The 8,684-nt window shown below is 40.9% G+C and overlaps 3 pseudogenes; 2 read left to right on the top strand and 1 right to left on the bottom strand.

The window, feature by feature from the left end:
• The first annotated feature begins 759 nt into the window (after positions 1-759).
• On the top strand, positions 760-3,899 carry LOC102877179 (annotated as a pseudogene).
• LOC102876780 lies at positions 2,193-2,495 on the bottom strand (annotated as a pseudogene).
• Positions 3,900-4,080: 181 nt separating the features above from the next.
• LOC102862328 lies at positions 4,081-5,030 on the top strand (annotated as a pseudogene).
• The last annotated feature ends 3,654 nt before the right edge of the window (positions 5,031-8,684 follow it).

Below are 8,684 nucleotides of genomic sequence, written 5' to 3'. Positions count from 1 at the left end.
AAGCAGAAGCTCTCCATTTTTCATTTTGTAGTATTGGAAGCAGAAGTTCTCTGCTCTTCATTCCTTTTAGCACTTTGATGCCTGCTTTTATCAGATCTGATTGCATGAGTAGAAGTTGTCTTGTCTTTAATAAGTAAAACTTGTGCTTTATCTGATGAGTGAAAGTTATATTTGATGAGTAAAACTTGTGCTGTATCTGATGAGTTGAAGTTGTACTTAATGAGTAAAATTTGTGCTGTATCTGATCAAAAGCTGTATTGTTATTGTATACCTGTATCACACCTAAGGATTGCACATGTATTAACACTGTTGTTTTGTTCATTTTATTTTAGATCATTGCTCAAAAATAAGAACAAAAGTTTCCATTCTGGCAAAAAGTTTGTTAGAAAAGAATTCTGTATGATTGGCCTGTTTGCTGATATTATCTTTAGCCAAAAATAATAATAATTTTTTTTTATTTCACTAAAATTTAGCATTTTTATGTTACTTTTATTTTGGTAAAGAAATGTACAGATCCTTAAATTATTCAGCAAGTAACATTATTTCACCAGAGGTCAAAGAAATAGAATAAGATCTGTATGCATACATTGGCCTTTAATATTCTATAACATAAGTGAAGCACCTGAGCCTGGTGGGCTGGGTGTGGGCGTGCGGGAGGGAGCTGGGCCAGCCTGATGGGGCACTTGGGAATGCCAGGCCCCAGTGACACCACCCTCTTCCTTGGAGCTGTGCCAGGCCGGCCAGGCCCAAGGTGCCACTATGAATGAATATCTCCCCCCCCCAAAAAAAAAAAGAAAAAGAAAAAGGAAGACTTTACACTCTCCTCATTATTCAGATTCCTCTGGAATAAGAAGGATTGCAGATGGAGTGAGTGGAATTTTTTCTGATCATTGTTACAGTGTCTGCTCCATAAGACAGACAGATTTAAAATATTTTTACAACAAAGGTGCTGTCGTGTTGACTACAACTCTTAGCGAACCTATGAAGGATGGATCTGAATTGTACTCTGTTCTGTGCCATCCTCATTACCTCTGCCACACTTCATCCCATTGTAACAGTCATCATGTCAATCCATCTCATTGAGGGTATTCCCCTCCTTTGCTGGACCTCCACTTTTCTGAGCCTGATGTCCTTTCCAAGGATGGGAGCCTCCTATAACATGCCCAAAATTATGAATCTGATACAGAGGCATAAGATGACTTGCCAAAACTTACAGGAACCGAGATAGGAACTACCTGGTCCCAGTCCTGTACTTAGGATTCCAGACCACACTGCCTTTTCTACAGAAAAATCAACTGATATTGAAATTTATGATGAAGAACGTAACTCACCTGAATCCATTAACCAGCAGACCCAAGAGGAGAGCCCTATAGAAGTTCACACCACTGAAGATGTTCCAATTGCTGCAGAGGTCCACACAATCTCTGAGTATTATGACCTAGAGACAGAAAACAATTCTTTTTTTAAAAAAATTATTATTAATTTCAGTAAAAATTTACAGAGACTTTGGATTTCCATTCATTCATTTACACTTTTCTCCCCTCCCAACCCTCCCCCTTAGTACACTACCCTCTTGGAAAAGGAAAAGAAAAATTCTTTCATTATTTTACAAACCCTCCCTCAGGTCTACTCCACCATGTAGCCTTTACTCTAGACTCCTGTCATGACAAAAATACCTAATCACATATCCCCTTTAAACAGTTTCCTCCCTCATCTGTTTCAATGCAATATACATTATTGAACCCATCTTTCTCAGTCTCTCTCCAACCCCAAGGTCAGTCCCGTTTACAACAGTGGCACCATGCAGTATTTGTCCTTTTGTGACTGAGATACTTCACTCAGCATAATGTCCTCCAGAGTCACCCATTTTTAATAATATTGCATGAGTTCCTTGTTTTTCAATGCAGCATAGTATTCCATTGTGTGAATATACCACAGCTTCTCTCTCCATTCGTTTGTTGATGGGCACTTAGGTTGTTTCCAACTCCTTGATATTGTGAACAAATCTGCGATAAATATGGGTGTGCATATATCTGCTTGAATGTCAGTTACGGTCTCTTTGGGGTATATTCCCAGTAGTGGAATTGCTGGGTAAAATGGTATCTTTATTTGTAACTTTTTTTATACAGCATTGATTTTATTGATCTTTTGGGGGGGAGGTGTGGAGGCCTGATGTGGCAGCATCACAGTTACTATAACAGAGCCATTAGTTGTGTGGCTTCGTCAACATTCACTGGTCCTTTTTCATGCTGCTGGTGGGGAACCGATTGTTTGTGCAGAGGTTCAAGAGAAAGGCCTTTTGAGAAGTGTGCAAGCTCCTTTTGTATATCTATGAAAGCTTTATTTACTCTGTTGACTTTGTCATCATTCACAATGTTTATCTTCTTAAGATTTGTAGTGACTGGCTTTGCTTTGCTTTTAGCCTTAAAGGTTTTTTGGCTTGCTATGTGAAACACATTCCTGGGCTTCTGCTCTCTTCGTTTATTCTTGGCCATGGTCTTGGAAAAGTGCGCGGAGCCGGCTGTTCAAAGACCCGGGGGCGCCCCCTACACGCGTGGATCGTGAAACTTCCGGGGGGAGGGGTCTATTTGTAACTTTTTGAGAAAGCACCATACTGCCTTCCACAGTTGTTGCACCATTTTACACTCCCATCAACAGTGAATGAGGGTTCCAGATTCTCCACAACCTCGCCAGCATTTGTTGCTTGCTGTTCTGTTAAATTTTGCTCTTCTGACTGGGGTGAGGTGGTATCTCTGAATTGTTTTGAATTCCATCTCTCTTAGAGCTAGGGATTTTGAACATTTCTTCATGTGCTTGTTGGCCATCTGAATGTCTTCTTTGGTGAAGTGTCTGTTCATATCCTGTGCCCATTTTTCTATTGGATTACTTACCTTGATCTTGTTGTGGTGAGAAAACAATTCTTCTGAGAGTCTCCACCACCAGACTGATGAAGAGCCACCAGCTAAACTTTGTAAAATTGACAAGAACCAGGCTTTGAATGTGACTGCCCAGCAGAAATGGCCTTTGCTCAGCGCTAATAGCAGCAGCCTCTATAAATTCAAACTTTGTGAGTTCAACAGCAAATATTTTCTGATTTAAAGCTGCATATGATCCTGAAGCATAAGCATAATGATTCAAATGTCTGCCAAGCCTGCAAAGAAAGTTTCTCTACCAACATGCTTCTGGTTGAGCATGCCAAACTCCATGAGAAGGATCTATAAATTTGTAAATATTGTGACGACAAAACAGTCATTTTCAAGAACGTCAGCCAGCATATTGCAGACATTCATTTCCATGACCACTTCTATTGGTGTGAGCAGTGTGACGTGCAGTGCTCCTCGAGCAGTGAACTCTACTTATATTTCCGGGAGCACAGCTGTGATGAGCAGTACTTGTGTCAGTTCTATGAACATGAGACAAATGATCCAGAAGATTTGCATAGCCAAGTGGTAAAGGAGAATGTGTGTAAACTAATAGAGCTAAGTGATAGATTTAACAATGGAGAACATGGACAATACAGCCTGTTAAGCAAAATTACCTTTGACAAATGTAAAAATTTCTTCGTATGTCAATTGTGTGGCTTCTAGATTAGACTTCATACAAATGTGAACAGGCATGTGGCTATTGAACACACTAAAATTTTCCCTCAAGGTTGTGATGACTGTGGGAAAGGCTTCTCAACTATGCCAGAATATTGCAAGCATTTAAATTCACATTTATCTGAGGGAATTTACTTATGTCACTATTGTGACTATTCAACAGGACAAATTGAAGATCTTAAAATTAATTTAGATTTTAAACATTCAGCTGACTTACTTTATAAATATAGCGATTGCTTGATGAGGTTTGGAAATGAAAGAAAATTAATAAGTCACCTTCCAGTTCATGAGACAACTTGATTGTCTTTTGTATTTATCTTACATAATATCAATGTAAAATAAAATACTACAACTGATTTTTTGGACATAATAAAATGTATCACTTTAAAGATAAAAAAATATATTCTTCTCTCGCCAGACATCCTCATGAGAGTGACATCGTCTTTAAACCCTGCGTGGCAATCCCTGACACACTACAGTGATGCTCAGGGAAGACAGGGTGACCTGGAAGTCCAACTATTTCCTTAAGATCATTCAACTCATGGATGATTATCTGAAATGCTTCATCGTGGGTGGGTGCAGACAATGTGGGCTCCACGCAGATGCAGCAGATCCGCATGTCCCTCCACGGGAAGGCTGTGGTGCTGATGGGCATGAACACCATGATGCTCAAGGACATCTGGGGCCACCTGGACATCAACCCGGCCCTGGGGTTTGTGTTCACCAAAGAGGATCTCACTGAGATCAGGGACATCCTGCTGGCCAACAAGGTGTCGGCTGCTGCCTGTGCTGATGCCATTGCTCCGTGTGAGGTTACCATGCCAGCCCAGAACACTGGTCTTGGCCCCGAGAAGACCTCCTTCTTCCAGGCTTTGGGCATCACCACTAAGATCTCCAGAGGCACCAATGAAATCCCGAGTGATGTGCAGCTGATTAAGACTGGAGACAAGGTGGGAGCCAGCGAGGCCACCCTGCTGAACATCTCCTCCTTCTCCTTCGGGCTGATCATCCAGCAGGTGTTTGACAATGGCAGCATCTACAATCCTGAAGTGTTTAACATCACAGAGGAGACTCTGCATACCCGCTTCCTGTCCACAATTTTGCCAGCGTCTGTCTGAAGATTGGTTACCCACCTGTGGCCTCAAAACCACATTCCATCATCAATGGGTACAAGCGGGTCCTGGCTTTGTCTGTGGACACTGACTACACCTTCCCACTGGCTGAAAAGGTCAAGGCCTTCCTGGCTGATCCATCTGCATTTGTGACTGCTGCCCCTGTGGCCGCCGCCACTACCGCAGCTGCTCCTGCTGCTGCAGCCCCAGACAAGGTGGAAGCAAAGAAGAGTCGGAGGAGTCAGATGAGGATATGGGATTTGGTCTCTTTGACGAAAAACCAAAAAGCCACCAACTCTGCCAGCTTTGTGTGAAATAAGGAAATAAAGGCTTCATTCTCTTAAAAAAAGGATAAAAAAATATTCTATACCATAAAAATGAGAATGTAGAAGGCACTTGTTCAATGAGGGCAAAATGAAAGAAGGTATAAATTTTCAGTTAGTGCCCAAATCAAGCCAGTGGTTTTTTTGATAAGCCAGTGACACTTGAGAGTAAGTGTCACTCACCAAGAGAACTGAGGAAAAGTGGCTTAGATCATTTTTCCCCCACCTCATGTCCTTTCGGCCAGGGCTGCTCAGAACAAGGTCAAACAATACCCCCTCAGGTAGTTATCCAGAGACTCTACAATCTATATGGGCAACCCAAAGATCTTATGAAGAACATTATTTTTTTTCTCTCTGCTTTGGATCAAAGTAAGAAAAAGAAAAATTTCAGACTCTATTAAGGTGATTATTAAAATAACAGACTTAATAGTCACTATTTTCTTTGCTAAGTGAGCAGATTAGATTTTTTTTTTTAAATCCAGCTTCTGGCTGGTGAAGAGAAGAGACGAATGGTAGCAGCTTGCCTTCATGTAGATTATTTGAAAACAATTGCTTCACTAAGCCTAATTAGTATCCAAATGGCAGAAGCCTATGGCAGGGGGAACACAAAAAGTACAGTCTCTAAGGCCAAGAAGAAGAAAGGAAGCTCCAAGCCTGAAAATGACCAGAGTCATTCTGCAGCAACCAAATGGAAATCCTTTTCAATTTTTGAAAGTCTACATCAAGCTTTCTGTAAGTACTCTGATCTTGGCTCAGAAAACTCTGCTTTATTTCCCAGAGCATTCCTGACATTAGGAGGAGACTACAAAAGATGGACTGAGCCATTGTCACAAACTCAACTCAGCATGATTGACATCACACCTGAGGTATTCAACAACCAAGAATGCCAGACACCTCTTTGGAAATACCACCAGAATGTAAGACAATCGGACCCCAAGAAAAATCCCCAGGAGGAGAAAGGAAACCAAATAGAGACAAGGGGGAATATTTATTACAAAAAGCAAGAACATTAGAAGAAGGCCTATCCAAAGTCCTGGGGAAGGCCCTCTTTAGAAAAACTGCCTTCCAGTCGGAAGGGTGACAAACTTGCTGATTTATCTGAAGAGGACCAAAAGGGCCAGAGTAGGGGGAAGTTCATGTCGGTGACTTCTGTCATCCCGTTGCCTTCCTCAAGCACACACTGAAGACCCCAGGCAACAGTGACTGTGCAAAGTCTGAGAAAGATCTAAAAACTAGTTCTTCCTGAAACTCTGACCCTGGAATACTTCAATGAAAAACTAGAAGTCTCTCATAGGCCATGCTTGGCAAGATCATAAGAAATAATCTGAAGAAATAAAGATCAAGTTTCTGAAAACCTTCAGAGTGACAACAGGAATGAAGTCGATGACTGAGCCCTGTCAGGAAATCCATCTCTAGTATAATCAGGGGTTGCTTTAGCCCTGCTCTGAATTAAAGTAGCACTAGAAGTAGGCTTAAATTAAGCTCAAAATAGCATATGAAAAACTTTATCTAAGCCTCTTTCCTCCATCTCCTCTGGTACATTAATAAGTAACTCACAAGTTTGGTTTCTCTAGGTTTGCTCCCTTCCTATAGGTAACCTGAACACTGAGTTTTGTTCCTGAGCCTTGTTCCGGAGATAAGACCGCCAGCTAAAGAAACAAAGTTCAACCAGCCACTTCCAGTGGACTGAACCTCAAAAGTTGCAAAATATTCCTCTTTAAATTTCTTTGTTTTATGTTTACAAACCATTGTTAAACAATGTTTCATGTAACTTAAGAGTAGTAAAACAGGGGAGCTCTGGTGGCCTAGTGGCAAGGAGCTGCAACTACAATCCCAGAGGCGAACGGTTCAAATCCACCAGATGCTCTGCCGGGGAAGGAGGGACAATCTCCTCCTGTACCAGTCAGATCTGATTTGACGGTACACGCACACAAAATTAATAAAATTTTTTTAAAAAGTTAAAAAAAGATTAGTAAAACAGAACTTGAGCCTTTAATCATAATATAAAAGTTCAACAGCTGAAAATCTAGTAAATTTAGAATGGTGCATCAGCATAATTACTTGTATAGTAACTATTTAATGCTGTTCCTGCCTATTAGAATGTCACTAAAGTATTACTGATTTGTTAAATCATGTGAGGTTGGGGAAGCAAACACTCCTTCTTTGCTTCCTGATGCTTGTCTTTTAATTTATGTCTGCATTCCCTGTTTACTAGAGATCTTGTAGTCCAGAGGTCAGAGAACGCCATGAGAACGTTTTCTATCTGAAGGAGAAGGCATGCAGCTTGAACTCAAGATCACCAATGAAGAGTTATAGTGGGCTCTCCTTCCCCTCCACCTCAATGCCCCCGTTCAGCATGAAGCAGCCAGAGAGTCTGTGCCCCTATTCCCAAATGTGGGGAACCCACAAATAATTCTCCCAAGAATCAACCCAGACATTTGTCTTATAGATATAAGACTTATATAAAAAGAGGGGAGAATGATAGTGTGGTATTAATAAGTATATATGTATCAATTATAAAACTATAGTTATTTTTCTTCAGCCTGCAAAACTAGTTACTTAGCCTCTGAATTCTCTGTTTCCTGTCTTTAGTCATATAAGGTAGTCTGATCTGTTTACCAGGAAGAGAACTGTGCCCTTCCTGAATTACTGATACTTAAATGTGAACTGTTCTCTTCAGATGTAGAAATTACCTTTTTTTACTACCAAAAGTGCATTGTTAAATGAACTAGAGTTTCACCCTAGTATAAAACCTGATGACCACTCCCAGGCGATTGACTATGGAAAGAACCCCTTGCATTCAGTAACATACTGAGCTTCCCTGCTCCAGATACTCCAAATCAAGAGAAGTGTTCTGTGTGCTTCAGGACTCTGAAAGGTGGGGGAGCCCTCCAGGGGAACCCTTACAGAAGGGGCCAAGGCTCCAGGGTCTCTGGACCCATTCTTTTTCTGTATGGAGTAACAGTCAGAGACCCTGTGGGAACATTGCTGTGCCCATGGCTATGCAGCCTGCCAGCTCTTTCCTACTTCCTTCAGCTGAGAGCCCAGAGGTCCCTTGCCTCTGGAGTGTGTGAGAGTGTGTGTGTGTGTGTGTGTGTGTGTGTGTGTGTAGGTGTGTAGAGGGAGGAGGTGGGTGTGGGGGTGATGGGGTGGTATTAATAAATTCAGAATTCTCCAAATTGATATTAGTTTTCTCCAGCCTGCAAAACTAGTTAACTTTTCCTTAGAATTCTTCCACCCCTCCCCCCTTTCTTTAGTCATATAAAGTAGGTTAAGGTATCTGTTTATCAGGAGAGAAAATGCATCTTTCCTAGATTAGCATTTACCTCTTTGAAACTGTTTTCCCTGGTCATATGTAAATTGTATCTTAATCTGCTTGTTTACCAAGAACCTAAATGCACCTTACTTGGATTAGCATTTACCTTTACAAAACTGTTTTTCTCAGTCACATGTTAACTATTTTATAAATTGCCTGTTTACTAGTAATTATATATATGAACTGTTGTTTTAAATGTAGAAATTCCATAACTTTACTAACAAAAGTGTATTAAGTAAATTAGTATCTAACCCAAGTATAAAAACCTAGTTACCACTCCTCCCTTCTTTGAGAAGTATCTCATTGCTTTCTCCCAGATCTGCAATCAAGTACG

This window comes from Elephantulus edwardii, unplaced genomic scaffold (assembly GCF_000299155.1).
Source record: "Elephantulus edwardii isolate Elephantulus edwardi_28Jun2011 unplaced genomic scaffold, EleEdw1.0 scaffold00152, whole genome shotgun sequence".
Lineage (NCBI taxonomy): Eukaryota > Metazoa > Chordata > Mammalia > Macroscelidea > Macroscelididae > Elephantulus > Elephantulus edwardii.
Note: the sequence above shows the minus strand (reverse complement) of the source record. Positions and strands in the feature narration are given on the sequence as shown.